Here is a 24,673-nt window from a genome sequence, read left to right on the forward strand (position 1 = left end):
AATTACAACAATATGCCTCTAATAGCCACATCCATGACCTCCTTCATTCATTCTGCTTGGAGGAGAACCCACCAAGTGTATAGCATTCCCTCACAACAGGATTATGCTTCACCAACCTGCTAGTTCAACAGAGCATACAAACACAACGAACACATACCTATCCTTCATACTACTGGGAATAACACGTGTTGCTTGGATAAACCGCTAGATCCCCAAAGGTAATTTCACCAAAAAAGAAAGAAAAACGGGTAATGCATGCTACTGTATCACCAGAACGGATTCAAACAGGACAGAAGCCGGTCGATACATTCAGATCGCCTGCCCTGTACGTACATTTCTAGCTCCCCCAAAACCTTCTTCTAGTTTTCTACTAGTTCATTTACATGTATCCTCGCAGTCGGTGTGCCCGCTGGACGACGACTCTGTGATGCTGCGCAGCGCCGGGCGCCAGTGCCCGCCTCTGCCTCTGCCGGGGATCGCGGTGATGCCCCGGTGGTGCCGATCCTTCTCCAGCCGCTTCCGTTCCTGATGGTCGGCAGGCTGCCTCTGTTCTCCGCTAGCGGCCGTGGCCGCGTCGTCGCCCCTCGGCCTCGGCAGTTGCCGCCGCCGGTGCAGCCGCGGCCGCTGCTGCTCAATCGCCTCATCACAGCCGCGCATCCTCTCCTGCTTCCTAGTCTGCACGGCCTTGGTCAACTCTGCACGAACGCACCACGGATTGATCGATTAATCTCCATGTAAGTAACGGAGCGAACCGGACAAGAAGCGTACGGATTCCAATCCAAGAACCGTCCTTGGTCGGCGGATTCATCAGGATAATAGTAAGTAGTAGTACTAATTAGGCACGAACCTTGGGAGGTGATGAGACGGTATGTTAGGAATAAAGCCGTGGCCGTCACGGTGGCGACCACGTCGGGTGCGTGTGCATGCGCGCACCGGACGCGCCGGGACCGTGGCGGGGTTGCGTGTGTAGTGTGTCTGGCCATAATCCGGCCATAGTCCAGGCATGGTCCGACGTGTGTGTTTGGCTAGGTGGTTAGCTACAAGGGTGGCCGTGCATGTAGTTGGCTAGCGGGTTGTTAGTGCGTGCATGGGTTAGCTGGTTAGTGGCCGACGTGTGTGCGTGCGCGCGTTGGTCAGTTGGCGATGGAGCCGGGGGTGACCGCGTCCAGGGCTGTTTTGGTGGCCGCGTCGTCTGCGTACGGGCGCGATGGGAGCGCGAGCCAGGTACGGTGTGGGGCGCGGGGCGCGGGCGAGTGCGTGCGTACGAGCGCGCATATAAAGACTGGCTGGCCTCTGTGTATCGCTGGTTGGTGTGCTGAGTACGTGCCCAGGAAAAAGTGAACGCCGTTCGTGCGGCGGGTGGCGTACGTGCGCCGGAATACTCTTGTGTCCCTGTGTCCTTCTTCTTCCTTCTTCTTCTTCGCTGGTTTGAGCCACACAGAGAGAGAGAGAGGCAGCAGCTAGGGCAGTCTGGGGCTAGGGTTAGACAACGACACGGTAGACCTGGCCGAGGAGGAGCGTGTCCCTTGGCTTGAGGAGCTTGATCTTGGTTATCCTGGCACCTCCTCTTTCTCCGGCGACGGCGGGGTCGGGCTCGGTGTCGACGTGATGCAGGATGACGAGGGCGACGTAGTGGCCGGGGTTCCTGCGCATGATGATCCGCCGCGGTGGCCGGCCAGTGGAGGCGCTCCACCTTGCCGTCGCCCGGGTGCTCACTAGTAGGAAAAGGGGCTTTTACCCCGGTTTGTAAGGGCCTTTTGTCCCGGTTCTCGAACCGGGACTAAAGGGTCGTTACTAATGCCTCCCCCCTTTAGTCCCGGTTCTTACACGAACCGGGACAGAAGGTCCTCCACGTGGCCGCTGCTGCCAGCCCAGGCAGGGGGCCTTTGGTCCCGGTTGGTGCCACCAACCGGGACCAATAGGCAGGGCCTTTTGTCCCAGTTGGTTTAACCAACCGGGACCAATAGGCATCCACGCGTCAGCAGCTGGCAGGAGCTGAGGTTTTTGTTTTTTTTTTGAAAGGGGGTGGTTTAGGGGTTTTGGGGGGTTAATTTAGGTGTTTCATATATTGTGTTAGCTAGCTAATTAATAGAGAGAAGTGTCCTCTCTTATCTCCGTGCTTGGTCGACGCTACGTACTATATACGTATGGAGAGGAGTAGACACGCTAGCTAGTAATCAAATGAAGGAAACATAAGATCGTCATGAACATATGCATACAGAGAGAAGTGATATCGACCACCTCTCCTTCTCCGAGATATTGGTCGAACAACAAGTTCTCGTATATCTATCCGACACTACCGGCTACATATATACAATAATTATCTATTACAATACAATCTCCTAATTAAATTGTAGGAACACAGGGTCCACATAGTATTCTCCGTTTTCAGCGATCACGTGGTCAAGGAAGAATGCCGCCAATTCCTCTTGAATTCCTCGCATACGATCTGGTGCTAGGAGTTCATCCCGCTTCCGAAACATCTAATTTGAAGAAGGGGGTCAATACATATATATATATATATGAATAAATGAAACTCAACACAAATGATGGTAATAAAATAAAATTATGAATATTATTGCTTACGCACTTCATATTGTTCTTCAGTGTAGCCCCGCTCACAGGTCGTGTAGCGGATGGACTCGCAAACGTAGTATCCACAGTAATTATTCCCGGGTTCCTGCCACAACCACTTTACAAGAAATAGAGGTCAATCAAACTGATAAGCAAGCATGCTAAATGGTATTGATGAAACTAGCGCTTGAATCACTACGAGATGCGCGGAACATGCTACTATAGTACTTACTTTCGGGTGATTAAATTGCATCTTCTTCGGCAGTCCTGGAGCTTTTGAGGTGAATTTTCTCCAAACCCTGCCAGACAAAGAAAACAATTACTTGATATCAGGAAATGAACAAAGTTGCTGATATGGTGGATAATGATCGATTTAACTTACTTCTCGAGCATTTGAGTCATGTTCGCATAGTCCTGGGGATCTTTTCGTCTCGAGTCTAAGACGGTTACTACTCCCTCCTCAAGCTTAATCTCTAGGAGAATATAGTGGAAGCTGCGCATGCATGCATAAGTCATCAATTACATTACCATAACCTGGACTAATAAAGGAAACCGAATATGCACAAGACAGTAACACTCACTTGAAGTTGTAAGGAAAGAGTATTATATCTTTGTTTTGATTTAATACCAACGATTGTAGCAAGTTGGCCTCGGCTTCTTTGGGATGTTTTTCAACCGTATATGCATCTATGAGATTTGTGTTAATGAACCCAATATCACCGATTTGTCTTTTCTTCAATTCGGCGATCTTCAATCTGCATAATATAGTGAGGATAAGTATAAATACATGCAATGAAAGAGCTGACCTATATAGAGAGACTTAATGACAGAAGTAGTACTACTTACAGACAGTAGCAAGTGATCGTTGTTTTATCGAGGGCCTTTTGATTGTAAAACTGGAAGAAATCCTCAAATGGAACATTCAGCAGATCAATTCCAACGAGGTCATGCTCCGGTTTAACTCTCAGCGTCAAAGTATCCATCCCATCAGACTCTCTGCAGGTTTTCATGTACCAATCATGTAGTCTTCGCATCAACGTGCTTAGAGATCTTTCATCTTTGACGAGAGGCTTCCCGTAATGGTATTTGTGTTCGTCCACCTCCATGATTTCATAATGTACATCGTCGGGCAGGTAATCTCCAAGATTGCTATAACCGGGCACCATACTCGGATCATTAGCGACGATGTCTTTTGACACCTTGAACGGGGGGCACGATTGGTTCGCTTGTTCGCCGAGCTGGCAATTTTTTTCCCAGCTCGTCGTTCTTTTAACCTTTTATCACTGACAGTACTTCCCGACCGCTCCGCTTCGGCATATGTCTTTGCAAGAATGCGCTCATAGTTGCCTCTCGGCGGAGACTTCGGTGGTTTTGTCAGGGCAGCCAGAGTGCGCTTTGCTTTCACCGGATCTACCTTCTCCTCCGGAGGTGGATGTTTCTTTGCTTTCACCCCTTCAAAGAAGTTTGTCACTTCGGCTCGCACGATCTTCCTGGTTTCCTCCTCGGTCCTCTCGTATGGTAACTTCTCTGGAGTCTTCAGAGAAGGACCGAATCTGTATTGCCTCCCGCCTCTGGCAGCTGTACTGCTAGACGCCGGCAGAGCAGACGGAGCGGTTGCGGCTGTCTTCTTTCCTTGCTTACGAGGCGGAGGAGAAGGACTACACGCGCCGGAGCAGCCGCAGCGGCGGCGGGTCTCTTCCGCCCTTGCTGACGAGGCGGAGAAGGAGGAGGCTGGTTGCTCTGGCGCGCCGGCGCTGGCGGAGAAGGAGGCGGAGTTCTGCCACGCGCCGGAGAAGGAGGCTGAGTGCCCTGATCACTCGCCGGAGGAGGAGGCGGAGTGCCCTTACTCGCCGGAGCCGTCTAGTTCGGAAGCTTGATGAGCTCCTTCCGCCATAGGCATGGAGTCTTCAGAGCAGAACCCAACCGAGTCTCCCCTTCACCGGTAGGGTGGTCAAGCTGGAGCTCCTCAAATCCCTCTGTTATTTCATCCACCATCACCCTAGCATATCCTTCTGGAATCGGCCGGCAGTGGTAGGTTGCGCCGGGTTCAGGAGGTAAAACAGAGCCAACAGCCGCCTTGACTTTGAAGTTCCGCCATTGCGTCATAAGGTGGCAATGTTGAGACTCCGTGATAGCATCCACGGGGTAGCTAGCAGGAGCCGCATGCTCCAGCTGAAGCAGCTCGGTGGAAGCCATGCTGCTTCTCCGCTGAGATGGCGGTGTAGCTTCGGGGGCAGTTTCGGCATGTCGATTGCCGTCTCGTTCCTCTAGCGCTTGAACCCTTTCGTGCAGCTTCTGAATTTGGATCTGCTCCACTTTTTTCCTCCTATCCTGGCTTTTGTAACCGCCCGCGTCCGGAAAACCAGCCTTCCACGGAACGGAGCCTGGCGTGCCTCGTGTCCGTCCAGGGTGCTCAGGATTCCCGAGGGCCATTGTGAGCTAGTCGTTCTCTCTGTCTGGAACGAACGTCCCTTCCTGCGCTCTATCGATATATTGCTGAATCTTCTTGACTGGTATTCTCAAAAGCTCGTTCGTCCAAACGCACCTCCCTGATACAGGGTCCAAGGTTCCGCCAGCCCCGAAGAACCAAGTTCGGCAACGGTCTGTCCAGTTCATTTCTGTGGTTCGATCCCTTTTTCAAGCAGATCATTCTCAGCCTTGGCCCACTTAGGTCGGGCTTTGAGGTAGCCACCTGACCCCGTGCGATGGTGAAGCTTCTTCTTCGCAGCATTCTTCTTGTTTGTCGCTGACATCTTCTTACTCTTTTCCGATGTCTTGTGGGCCACAAATGCGGGCCAGTGATCTCTGATCTTCTCATACCGGCCGATGAATTCTGGTGTCTCTTCTTTGTCGACAAACGTTTTCAGCTCATTCTTCCACCTCCTGAATAGGTCTGCCATCTTCTTAAGAGCATGAGACTTGATTAATTGCTCTATAATTGGCTTCTCCGGATCCTCCTCTAGCGGTAGGGTGAAATTTGCCTTCAGCTCAGTCCAAAGATCATCTTTCTGCATATCATTGACATAAGACACCTCAGGGTCTTCCTTCTTAGGCTTATACCATTGGTGGATGCTGATCGGGATCTTGTCCCTAACTAGAACCCCGCACTGAGCAGCAAATGCATCCTTTGTCCGGAGGGGTTCAATCGGTTGGCCGTCGCGCGCGATTGCTGTGATCTCAAACCTTTCATCCGAGCGCAACTTTCTCTTCGGGCCTCGTCTCTTTCCCGAAGTTGTGCTCGATCCGGAGGGCTAGAAAAAAGAAGAAAGACGAGGTTAATTAATATGTGTACATACCAAAACAATGAATGCATCAATTAGCTAGTCAGCACAGGCTTAACTTATATATTTACCTGCCGGACTCTGTTCGGTCACCGGAGCCGTCACCACGGGCTCCTTCTTGCACCAGCATTGGGTCACCGGAGCCATCATAATCATGTCTTTCCTCCTCCACTCTTCGATCACCGTAGCCTGCTTCTTCACCCTGTTCCTCCAGACCATCATTGTCGTTAAGATACGACAAGATATCACCTCCGGCTAAGATTATGTCCCCCAACACCTCTTCTGCTTGCTCATCTCGTCCGTGCTCCATTGTTTCTGCAAATATTACAACATGGCAATTATTACACAAACATGACAGCAGGTGGATATATTAGTGCAAACGTAGACCTAGCTTATTCCGGGTTTGGGGTGGCCTAGGCAACGCTTCAAGGGTAGGGGCGCGGCGGGAGGGGGTAGGAGACCGACATCTTTTTTTCTAGGGTTTGGGTGTCCTCGAGAGTTTTGGTCGAGCGAGAGGGCCGGGGGGGTGCTCCCGTGGTATAAGTTATCACGGTCGAGAGGGGGTATAAATATCGACCGTCCATCATGTCGAAGTTATCTGGGAGGGAGTTATATATATCGACAACGACGACATATATACATGGGAAAATAATGTTATCGGGGAGGGGGTATATCGACCCCCCCACGTGTTGAAGTTATCGGGAGGGGGTTATATCGACAACGACGACATGCGTACATGGGAAAATAATATTATCGGCGGGGAGGGGGTATATCAACCCCCCCTCGTGTTGAAGTTATCGGGAGAGGGGTATATCGACGACGACAGACCCGATAAAACATAAGAAAACGAAGAAGAAATAAAAAGAGGAGAAGAAGAAAAGGAATAGAGGAGAAGATCGAAGAAAAAAAAGAAGAAAAAAAAGAGGAGAAGAAGAAAGGAATAGAGGAGAGAAGAAGAAAAAATAGATTTTTTTCTATTTTTTCTTCTTCTCTTCTATTCCTTTCTTCTTCTCCTCTTCTTTTTCTTCTTTTTTCCTCTTCTTATTTATTTCTCCTCTTCTTCCTCTCCTCTTCTTCTCCTTTCTTCCTCTTCTTATTTTCCTTTTTATATGAACATATCATCATATATATGAACATACATTTTCTTTGCATATGCATATGAACATACATACATACATTTTTCTTTCATATGAACATACATACATACATTTTCTTTGCATATGACCATACATACATTTTTCTTTGCATATGACCATTCATACATTTTCTTTGCATATGCTTTGCATATAAACATACATACATATGAACATACATACATACATATAAACATAACATACATACACAAAAAATTCTAAAAATCTTCCTAAAAAATTCTAAAAATCTGCCTAAAAAAATTATATGAAAAAAGCATACATCATCCATCCATCCATATAATGAACATATACATCATCAATTCATCCATATAATCAACATATGCATATGAAAAAAAATTATATGAAAAAATTATATGAAGAGGATCGAGGGGACAGGGAGGAAAGGGGGTCGCCGGAGCCGGACCGAACGGGGAGGAGGGGCGGCAGTGGGGGCGGGCGCCGGCGACGACGACAATGGTGGGGGCGGGCCGGGGCGCAGGGGCGCGGCCGTGCGTGCTCGGGGACGGGGCAGGGGCACGGGGCGGCGGCCGGCGTGGGCTCGGGCGCGGGGCAGGGGCACGGGGAGACGGGGATGGCGGCCGGCGGCGGCGACGGCGACGAGGAGCGCGCGAGCGATTTGGGCAGCCTGGCGGCGGGGGCAACTGGCGAGGAAGGCGAGGGAGATGTGAAATTTTCACAAGTCCTGGTTATATAGCAAGGGCATTGGTCCCGGTTCGTGGCACCAACCGGGACCAATGCCACCCTTTAGTCCCGGTTGGTGCCACCAACCGGGACCAAAGGCCGCCGCTTCCCGCACCTTTGGTCCCGGTTGGTGGCACCAACCGGGACTAAGGGGGGGGCATTGGTCCCGGTTGGTGCCACGAATCGGTACCAATGCCCCCTTTAGTCCCGGTTGGTGCCACCAACCGGGACCAAAGGCCTCTTGCTGCCCGCGTCGCGGCCAAAAGTTTAGTCCCACCTCGCTAGTTGAGAGGGGCTCGGAGTGGTTTATAAGCCCCGCAGCGGCTGCTGTTTCGAACTCCTCTCTATAGCAGGCTTCTGGGCCTAACTTTGGCGCGCTGCCCGTTTAGCCTCCTAGCCCTTCTGGGCCTGTATTTGCAAACCTGAGGGTTGGAAGGCTAAGCGGGCAGCGCCCCAACAATTTTTTTTGCTGTATTTAGTTTTTTGTTTTCTTTTTTGCTTTATTTATTTTGTTTTGTTTCTACTTACAACAAAAAACTTATTTATTTTATTTTATTTTATTTCTAATTAATTATTTATTTTACTTTATGATAATTCTTTTTGCTATTAAAGTTTCTATCAAAAAAAGTTCTTTATGAAAATTCTTTTTGCTGTATTTAGTTTTTTTGTTTTATTTTTTGCTATATTTATTTTGTTTTGTTTCTACTTACAACAAAAAACTTATTTATTTTATTTTATTTTGTTTCTAATTACTTATTTATTTTACTTTATGATAATTCTTTTTGCTATTAAAGTTTCTATCAAAAAAGTTCTTTATGAAAATTCTTTTTGCTTTTAATGATTTTGAACAGAAAATACTTCGATAATTTTAGTTGCATCAATTTTATATGATTTTAGTTTCAATAATAATAGAGGTTTCTTATAATGTTTTGAACAGAAAATACTTTGTTAATTTTAGTTTCATAAATTTTATTAAAGTTTATTTTATTTTGTCGGAACACAAGAAGTCCGGAGTTGTAATAAGTTATTAAAAATAAAAAAGAGGCGCAATGCTCGTTGATTTGCTTCAAGCCTTTCGGAATAGTGTAGACTGTACTGCACATAGCTCGATGCAGTCTACCTTATTCCTCAAGGCTTGAAGCTAAGCAACGTGAGCATTGCGCCTCTTCTTCATCGTCTCTGCACTCAGGGCTTATAAACCGCTCCTAGTGCCTCTCAGCTAGCAAGGTGGGACTAAAAAACTGCTTAGTAAGAAACTCTAGTACCGGTTCGTGCCACGAACAGGTACTAAAGGTGCTCGTGGGGCCACAGCCTCATTAGTACCGGTTCGTGGCACCAACAGGGACCAAAGGGTGGAATTGGTCCCGGTTCGTGCCATCAACCGGGACCAATGGCCTTGCACAGCGGCGTGGTGGTGAGTTTAGTCCCACGTCGCTAGCTAAGAGAGAGCCGCACCTGTTTATAAGGTGCGGTGCGCCTGAGCTGTCGAGCTCCTCTCTAAAGCAGGCTTACGGGCCTAACCTCTCTGTACATGCCTGTGGGCCTACTGGGCCTTCTGCGGGCCTGAATCCTGGCCCATGGATGGGTTTCTAATCGTATTCAGGCCGTGGTGGCCCATTAGGTGGCATAATTTTTAATTTTTGGCCTGTTATTTTTCATGCATTTACTAATTATTTTGAGCTATAAGACCCTAAAATTGAAAAGCATTTCAAATGAACTCTGAAAAGGTTGAAAGTTGGCATGGTATCATCATTTCATCCACATAGCATGTGCAAGAAAGTTGAGAGGGTTACGGCAAAAACTAGATGCACTTCTTGTACAAAACGGACAATGGTATCATACTCGTCTATTACAAAGTTGGCATGGTATCATCATAATAGTTGCGGGAGAAAGTCTTCACTTTTTCTTCGCTTGTGTCATTTGCTTATTGCGCCGTAACCATGGATAATCTTCATCGTTTATCAGGATGCTTGGGTCAGCCTTGACTTTGAAGGGAGGAATTTCATGAAACTTTTCATAATCTTCAGACATGTCTGTCTTGCCCTCCACTCCCACAATGTCCCTTTTTCCTGAAAGAACTATGTGGTGCTTTGGCTCATCGTATGATGTATTCGCTTCCTTATCTTTTCTTTTCCTCGGTCTGGTAGACATGTCCTTCACATAGATAACCTGTGCCACATCATTGGCTAGGACGAACGGTTCGTCAGTGTACCCAAGATTGTTCAGATCCACTGTTGTCATTCCGTACTGTGGGTCTACCTGTACCCCGCCTCCTGACAGATTGACCCATTTGCACGTAAACAAAGGGACCTTAAAATCATGTCTGTAGTCAAGTTCCCATATGTCCATTATGTAACCATAATATGTGTCCTTTCCCCTCTCGGTTGCTGCATCAAAGCGGACACCGCTGTTTTGGTTGGTTCTCTTTTGATCTTGGGCGATCGTGTAAAATGTATTCCCATTTATCTCGTATCCTTTGTAAGTCAATACAGTCGAAGATGGTCCCCTGGACAACGAGTACAACTCATCACAAACAGTGGTGTCACCTCTGAGACGTGTTTCCAACCAACTGCTGAAAGTCCTGATGTGTTCACATGTAATCCAGTCGTCACACTGCTCCGGGTGTTTGGAGCACAGACTGTTCTTGTGTTCATCGACATACGGGGTCACCAAGGTAGAGTTCTGTAGAACTGTGTAGTGTGCTTGAGACCAAGAATATCCGTCCCTGCATATTATTGAGTCCCCCCTCCAAGCGTGCCTTTTCCAGTCAGTCTCCCCTCATACCGCGATTTAGGGAGACCTATCTTCTTAAGGACAGGAATGAAGTCAACACAAAACCCGATGACATCCTCTGTTTGATGGCCCATGGAGATGCTTCCTTCTGGCCTAGCGCGGTTACAGACATATTTCTTTAGGACTCCCATGAACCTCTCAAAGGGGAACATATTGTGTAGAAATACGGGCCCCAGAATGACAATCTCGTCGACTAGATGAACTAGGACGTGCGTCATGATATTGAAGAAGGATGGTGGGAACACCAGCTCGAAACTGACAAGACATTGCGCCACATCACTCCTTAGCCTTGGTATGATTTCTGGATCGATCACCTTCTGAGAGATTGCATTGAGGAATGCACATAGCTTCACAATGGCTAATCGGACGTTTTCCGGTAGAAGCCCCCTCAATGCAACCGGAAGCAGTTGCGTCATAATCACATGGCAGTCATGAGACTTTAGGTTCTGGAACTTTTTCTCTGGCATACTTATTATTCCCTTTATATTCGACGAGAAGCCAGTCGGGACCTTCATACTGAGCAGGCATTCAAAGAAGATTTCTTTCTCTTCTTTCGTAAGAGCGTAGCTGGCAGGACCTTCATACTGCTTCGGAGGCATGCCGTCTTTTTCGTGCAAACGTTGCAGGTCCTCCCGTGCCTCAGGTGTATCTTTTGTCTTCCCATACACGCCCAAGAAGCCTAGCAGGTTCACGCAAAGGTTCTTCGTCACGTGCATCACGTCGATTGAAGAGCGGACCTCTAGCTCTTTCCAGTAGGGTAGGTCCCAAAATATAGATTTCTTCTTCCACATGGGTGTGTGTCCCTCAGCGTCATTCGAAACAGCTAGTCCGCCGGGACCCTTTCCAAAGATTACGTGTAAATCATTAACCATAGCAAGTACGTGATCACCGGTACGCATGGCGGGCTTCTTCCGGTGATCTGCCTCGCCTTTGAAATGCTTGCCTTTCTTTCGACATTGATGGTTGGTCGGAAGAAATCGACGATGGCCCAGGTACACATTCTTCCTGCTTTTGTCCAGGTATATACTTTCAGTGTCATCTAAACAGTGCGTGCATGCGTGGTATCCCTTGTTTGTCTGTCCTGAAAGGTTACTGAGAGCGGGCCAATCGTTGATGGTTACAAACAGCAACGCGTGCAGGTTAAATTCCTCCTGTTTGTGCTCATCCCACGTACGTACACCGTTTCCATTCCACAGCTGTAAAAGTTCTTCAACTAATGGCCTTAGGTACACATCAATGTCGTTGCCGGGTTGCTTAGGGCCTTGGATGAGAATTGGCATCATAATGAACTTCCGCTTCATGCACATCCAAGGAGGAAGGTTATACATACATAGAGTCACGGGCCAGGTGCTGTGATTGCTGCTCTGCTCCCCGAAAGGGTTAATGCCATCCGCGCTTAAACCAAACCATACGTTCCTTGGGTCAGCTGCAAACTCATCCCAGTACTTTCTCTTGATTTTTCTCCACTGCGACCCGTCAGCGGGTGCTCTCAACTTCCCGTCTTTCTTACGGTCCTCACTGTGCCATCGCATCAACTTGGCATGCTCTTCATTTCTGAACAGACGTTTCAACCGTGGTATTATAGGAGCATACCACATCACCTTCGCAGAAACCCTCTTCCTGGGGGCTCGCCGTCAACATCACCAGGGTCATCTCGTCTGATCTTATACCGGAATGCACCGCATACCGGGCATGCGTTCAGATCCTTGTACGCACCGCGGTAGAGGATGCAGTCATTAGGGCATGCATGTATCTTCTGCACCTCCAATCCTAGAGGGCATACGACCTTCTTTGCTGCGTATGTACTGTCGGGCAATTCGTTATCCTTTGGAAGGTTCTTCTTCAATATTTTCAATAGCTTCTCAAATCCTTTGTCAGGCATAGCATTCTCTGCCTTCCACTGCAGCAATTCCAGTACGGTACCGAGCTTTGTGTTGCCATCTTCGCAATTGGGGTACAGCCCTTTTTTGTGATCCTCTAACATGCGATCGAACTTCAGCTTCTCCTTTTGACTTTCGCATTGCGTCCTTGCATCGACTATGACCCGGCGGAGATCATCATCATCGGGCACTGGTTCCTCTTGATCTTCAGCAGCTTCCTCCCTTGCAGCATCATTGGGCACATCGTCTGGTTCCTCTTGATCTTCAGCAGCTTCCCTCGTTGCAGCATCACCGTATTCAGGGGGCACATAGTTGTCATCGTCCTCTTGTTCTTCGCCGTCTTCCATCATAACCCCTATTTCTCCGTGCCTCATCCAAACATTATAGTGTGGCATGAAACCCTTGTAAAGCAGGTGGGTGTGAAGGATTTTCCGGTCAGAGTAAGACTTCGTATTCCCACATATAGGGCATGGACAACACATAAAACCATTCTGCTTGTTTGCCTCAGCCACTTCGAGAAAATCATGCACACCCTTAATGTACTCGGAGGTGTGTCTGTCACCGTACATCCATTGCCGGTTCATCTGCGTGCATTATATATAATTAAGTGTGTCAAAAACCATTACGGAACATCATGAATAGATAATTAAGTGACCAAATTAATAGAAGTTCATCATCACATTAGAACCAAAGTACATACATAGTTCTCATCTAACAACATATATATAGCTCTCCAGAGCATCTAATTAATTAAACCATACATTGAAACTATGTAAAACATTTCAATGCGAAAACAAATGCGATCATAATCGCAACCAAGGTAACAATTGATCCAACGGCATAATGATACCAAGCCTCGGTATGAATGGCATATTTTCTAATCTTTCTAATCTTCAAGCGCACTGCATCCATCTTGATCTTGTGATCATCGACGACATCCGCAACATGCAACTCCAATATCATCTTCTCCTCCTCAATTTTTTATTTTTTCCTTCAAGTAATTGTTTTCTTCTTCAACTAAATTTAACCTCTCGACAATAGGGTCGGTTAGAATTTCCGGTTCAACCACCTCCTAGATAAATAAAATCTATGTCACGTTGGTCGGTATATTTGTCATAAACAATAAATGAACCAAATAGTTATAAAAAGATAATATATACCACATCTGAATCATAGACAGGACGAGGGCCAACGGGGGCGGATACCAAAACCATCGCACTATGTAATAAGAAGGAATAATAAAAGTAACAAAATTAGACAAGTAACTATCTAAAGTAAGAATTTTTTCCTTTCAGAAAGAAGATAAGAACAAGAGGCTCACCATGGTGGTGCTGGCGACGAGATCGGCGCGGGCGATCGACAGCGGTGAAGATGGAGACGGGACGTGACAGACCGCTAAACCTAGACAAATCTCGGGGAAAATGGAGCTCGGAGGTCGAGTTTCGAGAGGACAAAGATTAACTAGTGTGGCTCAGACATTTCATCGAACACCTCATGTGCATAGGAGGTGAGCTAGGGCACCCAAATGCCCTCCCCTCGCCGGCCAGAAAAAACAGAGCACTCTGGAGTGCTCTGCTGTGGCGATGGGGTATATATAGGGAACTCATTGGTCCCGGTTGGTGCCACGAACCGCGACCAATGCCCCCTTTAGTCCCGGTTGGTGGCATCAACCGGGACCAAAGGCCTTGTGCTGCCCTGCGTCAAAAGTTTAGTCCCACCTCGCTAGTTGAGAGAGCTCGAGAGTGGTTTATAAGCGTTGCTGCGCCCACCCTCTCGAACTCCTCTCAACTGCAGGCTTTCGGGCCTAACTGTTCTCTTTGCCTGTGGGGCCTACTGGGCCTTCTGCGGGCCTGAATCCTGGCCCATGGATGGGTTTCTAGTCGTATTCAGGCCGTGGTGGCCCAGTAGGTGGCATAATTTTTTTTCTCTATTTTTTTCTCTTTTGCTTTATTTGTTTTGTTTTGTTTCTACTTACAACAAAAAACTTATTTATTTTATTTCTAATTACTTATGTATTTTACTTTAATTATTTTATTTTTTATTTATTTTACTGCTGCTATTTTTATTTATTTTACTGCTGCTATTTTACTTAATTTATTAAGGTTTATTTATTGTAGTTACTATAGTTTATTTTATTTTATTAAGGTTTACGAGCTGTGGGAGGGACGAGGGGTGGCGACGTGCTGTGGGACACGATGCAGGGGCCGAGGAGGGAATTTAGGGTTAAGTTTTTATACGGGAACGGTTAGACGGGCTTTAGCGGGCTTTCACCGGGCTTGTGGGGTTTTACCAGGTCATCGATGAGAGTTTCCAAAAATGTCATTAGAAATCCGTCATGGATTAACAGGTTTCTTGTAGTGATATGTCGAGCACAATGAGTGGTGATCCTCCGGCCTCCCACTCGCACGCAGCCGCCGCCACCCTCCCGCTCGCTCGCCGCCGCCGTCGTCACCAGTCCCGGCCATGGCGCCGCCGCTGCCGTCGTGCCCCTGAAGACCTATTCATCTTGCCTGAAGGTGATCCTGTGTCAGATCCTGCACGATACCTCATCACTACAACACGTCGGCGGCGGTGTATGAGGCGTCCATGGCCCTGGTGGCACCTTCAAGGGAGGACGCATGATCTTCAAGGGAGGACAGGCCATCAGATTCATCCACTTGGTAGCGTCTTTGTTCATCCAGGTTTGACGGTTCATCTTTTCATTATCTAGTCTCTCAGGGATGTCAAACGTACCCTCAACAACTAACGTCAGCATTTATTTTGTTCTGTAGTGAACCCCCTCGATGAATGCATGTCTGTTGCCGTGGCTAGAGAAAATTCTACATATCCACATCTTGATAACCAACAAGATAAGTAGCAGCTTTGATATGGAGGTATTTTCCTTCACTGCGTGCTTTTTCTTTGTGCCCTTTACTGTACTGTAGTAGCATTTGCTAAATTGCATTGAGAGAATAGGACAGCACAACAAGCTAGGGCTTCAATAAAACCAACCAAATTCCTTTTTTTTGGGATCAACCAACCAAATTGCTGTAATAGCACGATCCGCAAGACCTAGAAGGGATCTACACATGACATCGTTGGCTTCTCCTCCGGCTGCTATTTGCCGCTTTGACACTGTTGACAGATCCGAGTTCCACCTGCTAGGCTCGAATGGTAGATGTTACGGGCAACTGTATGTGAATCCCACTCCAAGGGATCGCCCTTCTCTATCCCAGATATGGCGGTTATGGAGTTGATGGCTCGTGTTTTTTTTCTCTTTTGCTTTATTTGTTTTGTTTTGTTTCTACTTACAACAAAAAACTTATTTATTTTATTTCTAATTATTTATGTATTTTACTTTAATTATTTTATTTTTATTTATTTTACTGCTGCTATTTTTACTTAATTTATTAAGGTTTATTTATTGTAGTTACTGTAGTTTATTTTATTTTATTTTATTAAGGTTTATTTAGTTTATTTATTTTATTAAGGTTTATTTATTTTATAAATATAAAAAAATGAACATAGATGCGCTTATAGAGAAAATTAAACCTAAATTCATAGTAAATTTCTATGAAATTTACTGTGAATTTAGGTGAAATTCCCTGTATAAGGGCATCTATTTTCACTTTAAGAGAAGCTCAACAAGGCATAGAGGGACGGGCTTATAAACTGGTGTGAGCGCCCTTCGGTTGGCGAGGTGGGACTAAACACTGGCCGCAACTAGGACCAGCCCTTTAGTCCCGGTTTGTGGTATGAACCGGGACTAAAGGGTGGTGGGCCAGGAGCGTGGCCCATTGGTCCCGGTTTGTCCCACCAACCGGGACCAAAGGGTCCGGACGAACCGGGACCAATGCCCCCACGAGGCCCGGCAGGCCCCTGGCCGCACGAACCGGGACCAATGCTCACATTAGTCCCGGTTCGTGACTGAACCGGGACTAATGTGAATATTGCCCTGTGACCAAAGCCCAGTTTTCTACTAGTGGCTGGATCACCACGGCCGCCGCGTCCACCGCCTGGCAGTTCCCCATATCCGTCTGTGTGGGCTCTCGCGTCTGGACTCTGGATTCCGATGAGATGAGAAGGACAGGGTGGGTCGGGTCGGAATTATATGGAGAGGGAGAGGAGTGTGGTTAGCGAGGAACCAATTTTAAATGGCGACTGCTAGGCGCCGGCGGACCGGCGCAAGTGTTCGGCCGGTCCCGCGCAGACCGTCAGATTAGGCATCCCGTAGCCGCCCGATCCCGCTACTCCACGTCATCTTATCTTCTTCCCCTAACCGCTTCGTCCCGATTCAGAAACATACCTGCGCGAGTCCTTCTTCCGCGTCGCTGGCCGCATACGCCTCACGCGCTTGGCGCTCCCCACAACCCGCCGCAGCTACCGCTGCCCTGTAGTCGTCGGCCCCAACCAACACCGCAAGCAGGCCCGTCAGCTTCCGCAGCCGGTGGCAATTGAAACACATCCTTCCTGGGTTTGCAGAAAAAGCTTTTGCTGCCTAGGTTGTAACTCTGCTGCCGCTTGGTTCCAGCACACGGGAATCATGATAGCAGCGGCATCGGTCGTAAAGCTCCCACACACTGATGGTCGCCGGCACCGTGCCTCGCCATGCGCCGCGGCTCCGGCAACACGGCTATGGCGTCGCCACAAAACGCTTGCAGCTCTGGTGCACATGGATGTAGATACTTCAGTACACGGTTGAAGCATTTTTGCAATGACAGCATCGCTGGTTATAGCTCCCGCGACATGATTGTAGGAACGCCATAATGGTTGCAGCTTTGACACACGTGGATGTAGCTTGTGCGGGACACGGTCGAAGCATTTTGCTGACAACGGCGTCGCCGGTTGCAGCTCCCATGTGCACCGTTGTAGCTCCCAGCATGGCTGCTCATACCGTTGTTAGGAAACAACGCCAGTTTTTGAAGCTTTTCACGATGGAAGCTTTTTTCTGCGCCGTTTAAAGCTTTTTACACAACGGTTGAAGCTTTTTTGCCATGGTTGAAGCTTTTCGCTGTTCCGGTCGAAGCTTTTATTCACACTGGTTGAAGCTTTTCCAACGCCGGTTGAAGCTTTTTTTTTCAAGTTTGAATTTCCTCCAGGCAGGTTGTAGCATTTTTTATCATGGTTGAAGCTTTTTCCTATGCCGGTTGAATCTTTTTTCCATGCCAGTTGAAGCACCCTTGACTAGCCGTCGTAGGAACAACACCTCGCTCCAGAATCGTTTGGTAACGGTCGCAACACCTGTGGCTGTCTTCTCCAGCTCCGGCTGGTGCTGGTTGCAACTCCGTCATCCGGTGGCGCTGTTGTAGCAGCAAGGTTGGGAGAGTGCATCCATGAGCTGACGCCCTGCGTGCGACAAGCGACGAAGAGGATAGAACACCATGGCTGATGGAAGGAGGAGGAGGCGGCCATGGCTGATGGGAGGGAGAAAAGAGCATGTGATGAAAGGAGAGGAGAAGAAGATGCAATCGATCAGAGGAGGAAGATAAGGGAGCGTCAGAGATAAGGTGGGCCCGCCCAAGCACATGGCCAGCAGTTTCTCACGAAGGGATATGCGCGTTGTCGCGAGGTGATCGGCCCAACGCTTAGCCGGTCGGCCGGATACAAGCGTTTCGCATTTTTAATCTGCTTCCGGACGTGCGATGCTGGTTGTTGCGAGATGATCAAAAAGGAAGGATTCAACTTGTTGATTAGGCTCTCGTAGATGTCGACGGCCAAGGAGAAGAGAAGAAAAAGTTGGCCGGCCGGGATGCAACCGTGGGAGCACAGGGTAGATATATAGGCATCGTGATTGTCTTCTTGCGCAGGCATGTCGTTGGCGCGCCATATGGCGACGATGCTCTGCAGGCGGCGGGCAGTTCTACCAACTCGACTGTCAAAGGGTCGTCAAATGTAAACTTGTGTATTCGAGGGAGGTTTGTATGGTTTTTGTATGATAGATACTGGGTCTACGCATTTCATAAACCTGTCTCTGTGTTTAATCTATGCAGAGGGATTCAACTGCTCTAAGAATTTGCAAAAAAATACTGCTCCCCCCTATCCATATTAACTCTCGCTGATTTAGTCGAGGGAGTTCAACTACACTACTTGTTTTAAAATGTATTGCATATTAGTTTTGTCACAGTTCAAACTTTGTAAAGTTTGAGCAAGTTCACTGAAGAAGAAGAAGAAAAATCAATGTACGTTCAGAAATAGAAAATCAATATCATTACATGTATCACGGAATATGTATTTCCACGTTGTATCTTTTTTTTTGAACACCACCTTATATTAATTAATCAACCGGTAAACTTACAATCATTCGATACAAAATTCACCACACAGAGCGGAACACCATTAACAAGAATACCATCGGATCAATTGTCAAAACTAAACTTTGGTATGAAATGAGCCACCACATTCGCCGACCGACTAATCTTAGCCATTTGATAGTTATTTATCAGCTTAGATAAGCTGAGAGCTTCCTCTTCTTCAGGTCAACCAATGCTGACCTGTCAAGGCTCTCTGTTGCAAGAGTCGCCAGTACAAACGCACAATCAGTTTCTAAAATTATAGGATTGTGAAGAGGTATACCTATGTAAAGACCGGCAATGCACGCCCTTAGCTCCGCTTCCTCCATGCTCTAACACGACTCAATGAAGTCCCAAGAAGACACAATTACATTCCCCGCTGTGTCCCTAACCACCACCCCCACACTTGCTGCTCTAATACTCTCCACAATGCTAGCGTCCACATCAATCTTTAAATAACCAGCAGGAGGGGGAGTCCAAGACATCTTATCTGTCACATTATTAGATACCCCTCTTAATCCATGCAATGGAGCTTTTCCTTTATTTTTCGAGTCCACCAGAGGCACAGCGTGACACGCGACAAAAGACGACCAATAATTCTCCACAAAGCTAGTAGAAGCCGAGACTAATTCCTTTCCTTTACCAAATATCAAGTCATTTCTCAAGTGCCAAGCTCTCCAGAAAATGAATATAATTTTGTCACGCATAATAGGCTTCAACTGACTTAGAAGAACAATAAACCAATCATTCCCAGTATATCTTGTATCTATTTGGTATCGTGGAATATGTATTCTTTCTACAAACTTAGTAAGGGTTTACAATGTTTGATTCGGGACAAAATAAACATGCAATGTATTTTGAAATGGTGAGAGTTTTTTTACGAATGATCTTATATGTCATGCTCTCCCCACCATGTGGCGACAAAGGCAAGTGAAGACACGGGGTACAAATGCGCCGCACCGTGACGTCATGGAACGTCATGGGGAATGAGCACCCAGAGCCCTGGCCAGGGGTGTGGATTTAATTTCTTTTTACTCTTACCTATATAGATTTTGTATTGCTCTTAGAGAAGGAAGTATCATACACTAGTGTTATGAGTGGTGGCTAGGATCCCAAATAGTGTCACCGAATAATAGTATCACATTGCCAGTTCATTTATGTATGCACTTATATAACCTCGAATACAAGGAGGATCTATTTCTTATTAACTTATCTAGCCTGACGCACTAGTCTGGGTTTACACTTAGTATGGTTGCGCCATCTTGAACCAACGATTGAATGAAATTCCTTTTATCAATAAAAGAACCATTTGAATTGTGCTAAAAGAGGCTCCTACCATATGTTTTGCACCATACAACAACAGAAACTCGCAATGTCACGTAGAAGGGGGGGCGCACCTGCCTAGCCGTGTCGGCCGCCTAATTGTCTCGCGATCCGCAAAGCGTTAGATCCCGTAGAAGAGCACAACAAGGTTTAAAAGGCGTGGCTAGGTCTCAGTCGACTGAGACTTAACCATGTCTTAATCAAGTGACATATATACAAGAAGAACAAAAGAAAAAATTGTACGAAGTTCTTGGAAGATCAAAAGGATAGAGCATTGACTGAGACATAACAAAGTCTCAGTTCACTGAGACTTAGAAAAACTGAATTTTAAAACTTGGTTGTTGAAACTTAGGATTTTGTAGGTGGTATGTTCTGAAACTTAAGAATTTGTTGGTCGCTCATACTAAGTTTCAGAAGTTAAAACTTAATAAAGGTTCAAAACCTCCACAAAATGTTTTCAAAATGGATCGCATCTGAAAGACCTCATCACTGGAAACACGAATATCTAAACGAAATTTAACTTGGACTTTTGGTTCAAAAGATATGGAAGACTAAAAATCGAAAGCCAAAGGAAGAAAAAGGTTGCGTGGCCCCGCACCTGCGTGCTACAAATTCTCTCCACATACAATAATTTCATTTGGGATTGGCTGCTACTAGCGGAAATTCACTTTGGCACATGGGAGCATATGCTCCTACCACCGGTACAAAATATTTCAAGCTGTCAAAAAAATTCCAGAAAAAACATTGGCGTGTATATCAAGACATCCTATGTGGGCACACCAACTTTTACGGGAAACCGATATTTTTTGTGGCCTGTGTAAAAGAGACAAAAAAAATGTCTCATTTAATGCCCTAATGAAAGTTGTCGGCTTTTCGCGAACGAGTTTTTGAGGCATAGAATGTTGAGATGTATGCGTGAAACTTTTTGTCTGCATTTTGTGACATTTTGAAATACATTTAAAACACTTTTTTAAAGCCAGGAGCATATACACCTGGGAGCCAAAACGCCACTCACACTAGTATTTAAATGGCTAGATAACATGTTGGTAGCTAGTATGATGCACATTCATGTTTGGGTGGCTGATCAACGCGAGTTGTTTGTTGTTGCCATCACATTCTTTTCTTCTGTTTCCTTCTTTCTCTCTCTCTCTCTCTCTCTCATCATCAATCCCAGGATGCGGCGGGGCCCGCACCCCCACTTCCGATTCCTCAATGCCTGAAACGAGGCTGCTAGGCATATCTTCCTCGGGATTCGCCTCGCACAGCAGGCGGGACACCCCATCCCTCTCTGGGTCTAGCAGGTGCTCGTTGCCCTGCTCTTGCGCGATTGGCTGCATGCGATCCGAAGTGCGCAGCGGCAGCAGAATGGAGCCCACCAAACGGCCAGGCTGATTAGCTTTCCAGCGCGGCATGGTCACCGAAGGCGGCGAGCTAGCAGCACGAGGATGGCCCAGCGCACCTCTCGAAGCCACGGGAGAGGCTGGCCCCTCCTGTTGGGGCTGCACCGGCTCCACGCCACTGGACCGTAGCCACCGGCCCCACCCTACTTTGGCAGGCGATCTGCTCGTCTGTACTCGTCCACTAGTAAAAAACGGAACTTTAATACCGGTTTATAAGGGCCTTTAGTGCCGGTTCTGCAACCGGCACTAAATAGTGGAGACTAAAGGCCCCTCCTTTAGTACCGGTTCGGCACAAACCGCCACTAAAGGCCCATCACGTGGCGTGAGCTCGCGCCGTGGTATGGGGGACCTTTAGTACCAACCGGTACTAAAGGTATTTTTTTTATTTTCTTTTGAAAATTTTGGAAAAAAATTTTATTTTTTTATTTTCAATTTTCTGAATTATTTGATGATTTAGTCTCTAATCACCCCTCTTAACTGCTCAAGTGTGGATCACTCATTCCAAATCGTCTAACTTTCCGGCCGGTCACCCATCCACTCATTCCCCCAGCCTGAGCACACTTAACTTTGGAGTTCTATTCCCCCTACTTTCCAAGTCTGCACTTGTTGTTTTCCTAACAAATGTAAGCTGTCAATCCTATTAACCCTCAGCAGTTTAGCTTGAGCATTAGGTCACACGTTTCATCGTTTGAGTTTGAAACTATTATTCTAAAAAACAGTAATTATTTAGTAACACTAATATTTCTTGAATAAGTTTGACCATAGTTTGACCACAGTACCACAGTTTGACCATAGTTTGACCAGATTTGACCAAAATTCAAAAAATTGAAATAATTATATAGTAACACTAATATTCTTGAATAATTATGTAGTAACATTAATAGTTTGACCAGATTTAACCAAAATAAAAAAACTGAAATTTGAGCATATCTTTTTTTTCTTTTGAAATTTGAAGATTCTAAAAAATTGCAAACAGGCCGTAGGCTGTCAAAATCGGATGCGGATTTTCGTGCTGAATTTTTTGATATATTATATGTTTTTTACCGATATCGTATGCAAAAGTTATAGCCGTTTTACATTTTCCCTACACTTTTTGCAAAACATGTCCAAATTTAAGTTTTCAAATTTTCCTAACTAGTAGATGTAGTAATATAACTACCTCTCGAAGGATTTTATTTTTTGAAGTTTTTATCATTTTCTTTTGATTTTTCCAAAACTGAAATGGCGATACACGCAGGGGTGGGGGTGGGGGGTAGAGCTTGAAAATTGCCCTATAGTCCCGGTTTGTGTCTGCAACCGAGACTATAGGTCAGACCCCTTTAGTACCGGTCCATGGCACAAACCGGTACTAAAGGGCCCGGCCTGGCGCCAGCCTGCCGTCACCCCTTTAGTACCGGTTCGTGGCACGAACCGGTACTAAAGGTTCAACACGAACCGGCATTAATGCATAGCTGTTCGAACCGGCACTAATGGTACCATTAGTACCGGGCTAAAATCAAACCGGGACTAATGTGTCTCACATTAGGTCCTTTTTCTACTAGTGGTCAACAGCGCGGTTTGCTCCTCCCCATCCAGATGGGCCCCATCTGATCTTCCACCCACAACCGTGGCAAAGCAGCTTGACGTCATGGCCTGTCGGATGTCGACATCCTGCCTCGGACCGCCCGTTTGAATTGCCACCTGCCTGGCCGAAGGAGCCGACGCCGCCAACGACACCGGCGAACTCCCACTCGGACCGCTGCCACCAGGGGGCCCGCCGGCAAGAGGCCCACGCCCCTGGCCGTTAGCGCTCCCAGACCGCGGCAAAGGCGATGACGACGGCGGTGGCTGCTACAGGTCCACCCTCCCAACGGAGGAAAACGGAGCTGGCGGCGCGAGGGCCCGGATGTCCACGGGATACAACAGGGCGTCCGGCGCGCCCTGCACTCTGCCATATTGCCACTTCATTTATGTACACACTTGTATAATATCAAATACAAGGAGGGTATATTTCTTATTAACTTCTCTAGCCCAACACACTAGTCTGGGTTTGCACTTAGTATGGTTGTGTCATCTTTAAGCAACGCTTGAATGAAATTCTTTTTATCAATAAAAAAACCCAATTGTGCTAAAAGAGGCTCCTACCATCGGTTTTGGACCATACAACAAAGGAAACTCGTGGTGCCATGTTGATGGTGCACGCACATGCCTAACCGTGTTGGCCGCCTAATTGCCTGACGATCCGCAAAGTTGTTGGATCTCATACAAGAGCACAACAAGTTTTAAAACTTGGTTGTTGAAACTTAGGATTTTGTCAGTCGCATGTTCTGAAACTTACGAATTTGTCGGTCGCTCGTACTAAGTTTCAGAAGTTAAAACTTAATAAAGTTTCAAAAACCCGTCAAAACGTATTCAAAATGGATCACATTTCAAAGACCTTGTCACCGGAGACACGAATATGTAAACGAAACTTTATTTGGACTTTTGGTTCAAAATATATGAAAGACTAAAAATCGAAAGCCAAAGGAAAAGAAGGATGTCGTGTGCTCTCACACCTGCGTGCTACAAATTCTCTCCACATACAATAATTTCATTTGGGACTTTAAATACTAGAATTTAAATCGCTAGATAACATGTTGGTAGCTAGTCTGATGCACATTTATGTTTGGGTGGCTGATCAACGCAAGTTGTTTGTTGTTGCCATCACATTATTTTCCTTTGTTCCTTCTCTCTCTCTCTTCACCTTATTTTGCTTGTGTGTAGCTATCTACTAGCTCAAAAGAGACCGAAATCAAAACGGTGTAAGGATATTGGGTCTCCACCACTAATTGGCCTATCAATGTCTACTCATGACTATATGTACTTGATGCATATCTCGCCAGAATATGTTGTTGTAGTTGACAGCCCCAATTGGCGGACTTGCGTTCCAATTATTTTGTTCGTGGCATTAATGATGGATCAAATCGAGATAATAACGTGCTCTAGTGACGTCACGAAACAACAATGACCACATACTAACACGGTGGCAGGAGGAAGGAGAAATCAGGCCGATATCTAATGATGAAGTGATAAAATTATTCCAAACAATTGACAACTCACACAATTGATATCTAGCTAATTGACACTTGTTGTCACAAGGGAATAATTTAGATAAGACATAACAAGAATATATTGGAAACCAAAAATCATTGCACTGCCCCGCAAAAAAAATATCGACTGTGGTATTTGTGATAGTGTTAGTGGGCATGACATCTATATACCAGCATAAAAAAAATGATCTAGAGTTTGATACAAATAATCTTAATCTTAGCCTTCTAATCTAAGCAATGGCTCGAAAAA

The 24,673-nt window shown here is 46.5% G+C and overlaps 1 pseudogene; it reads right to left on the bottom strand.

The window, feature by feature from the left end:
- Positions 1–375: 375 nt before the first annotated feature.
- Positions 376–21,367, bottom strand: LOC109739725 (uncharacterized; annotated as a pseudogene).
- Between the last annotated feature and the right edge of the window lie 3,306 nt (positions 21,368–24,673).

The sequence above is a fragment of the Aegilops tauschii genome, chromosome 2 (assembly GCF_002575655.3).
Source record: "Aegilops tauschii subsp. strangulata cultivar AL8/78 chromosome 2, Aet v6.0, whole genome shotgun sequence".
Taxonomy (NCBI): domain Eukaryota; kingdom Viridiplantae; phylum Streptophyta; class Magnoliopsida; order Poales; family Poaceae; genus Aegilops; species Aegilops tauschii.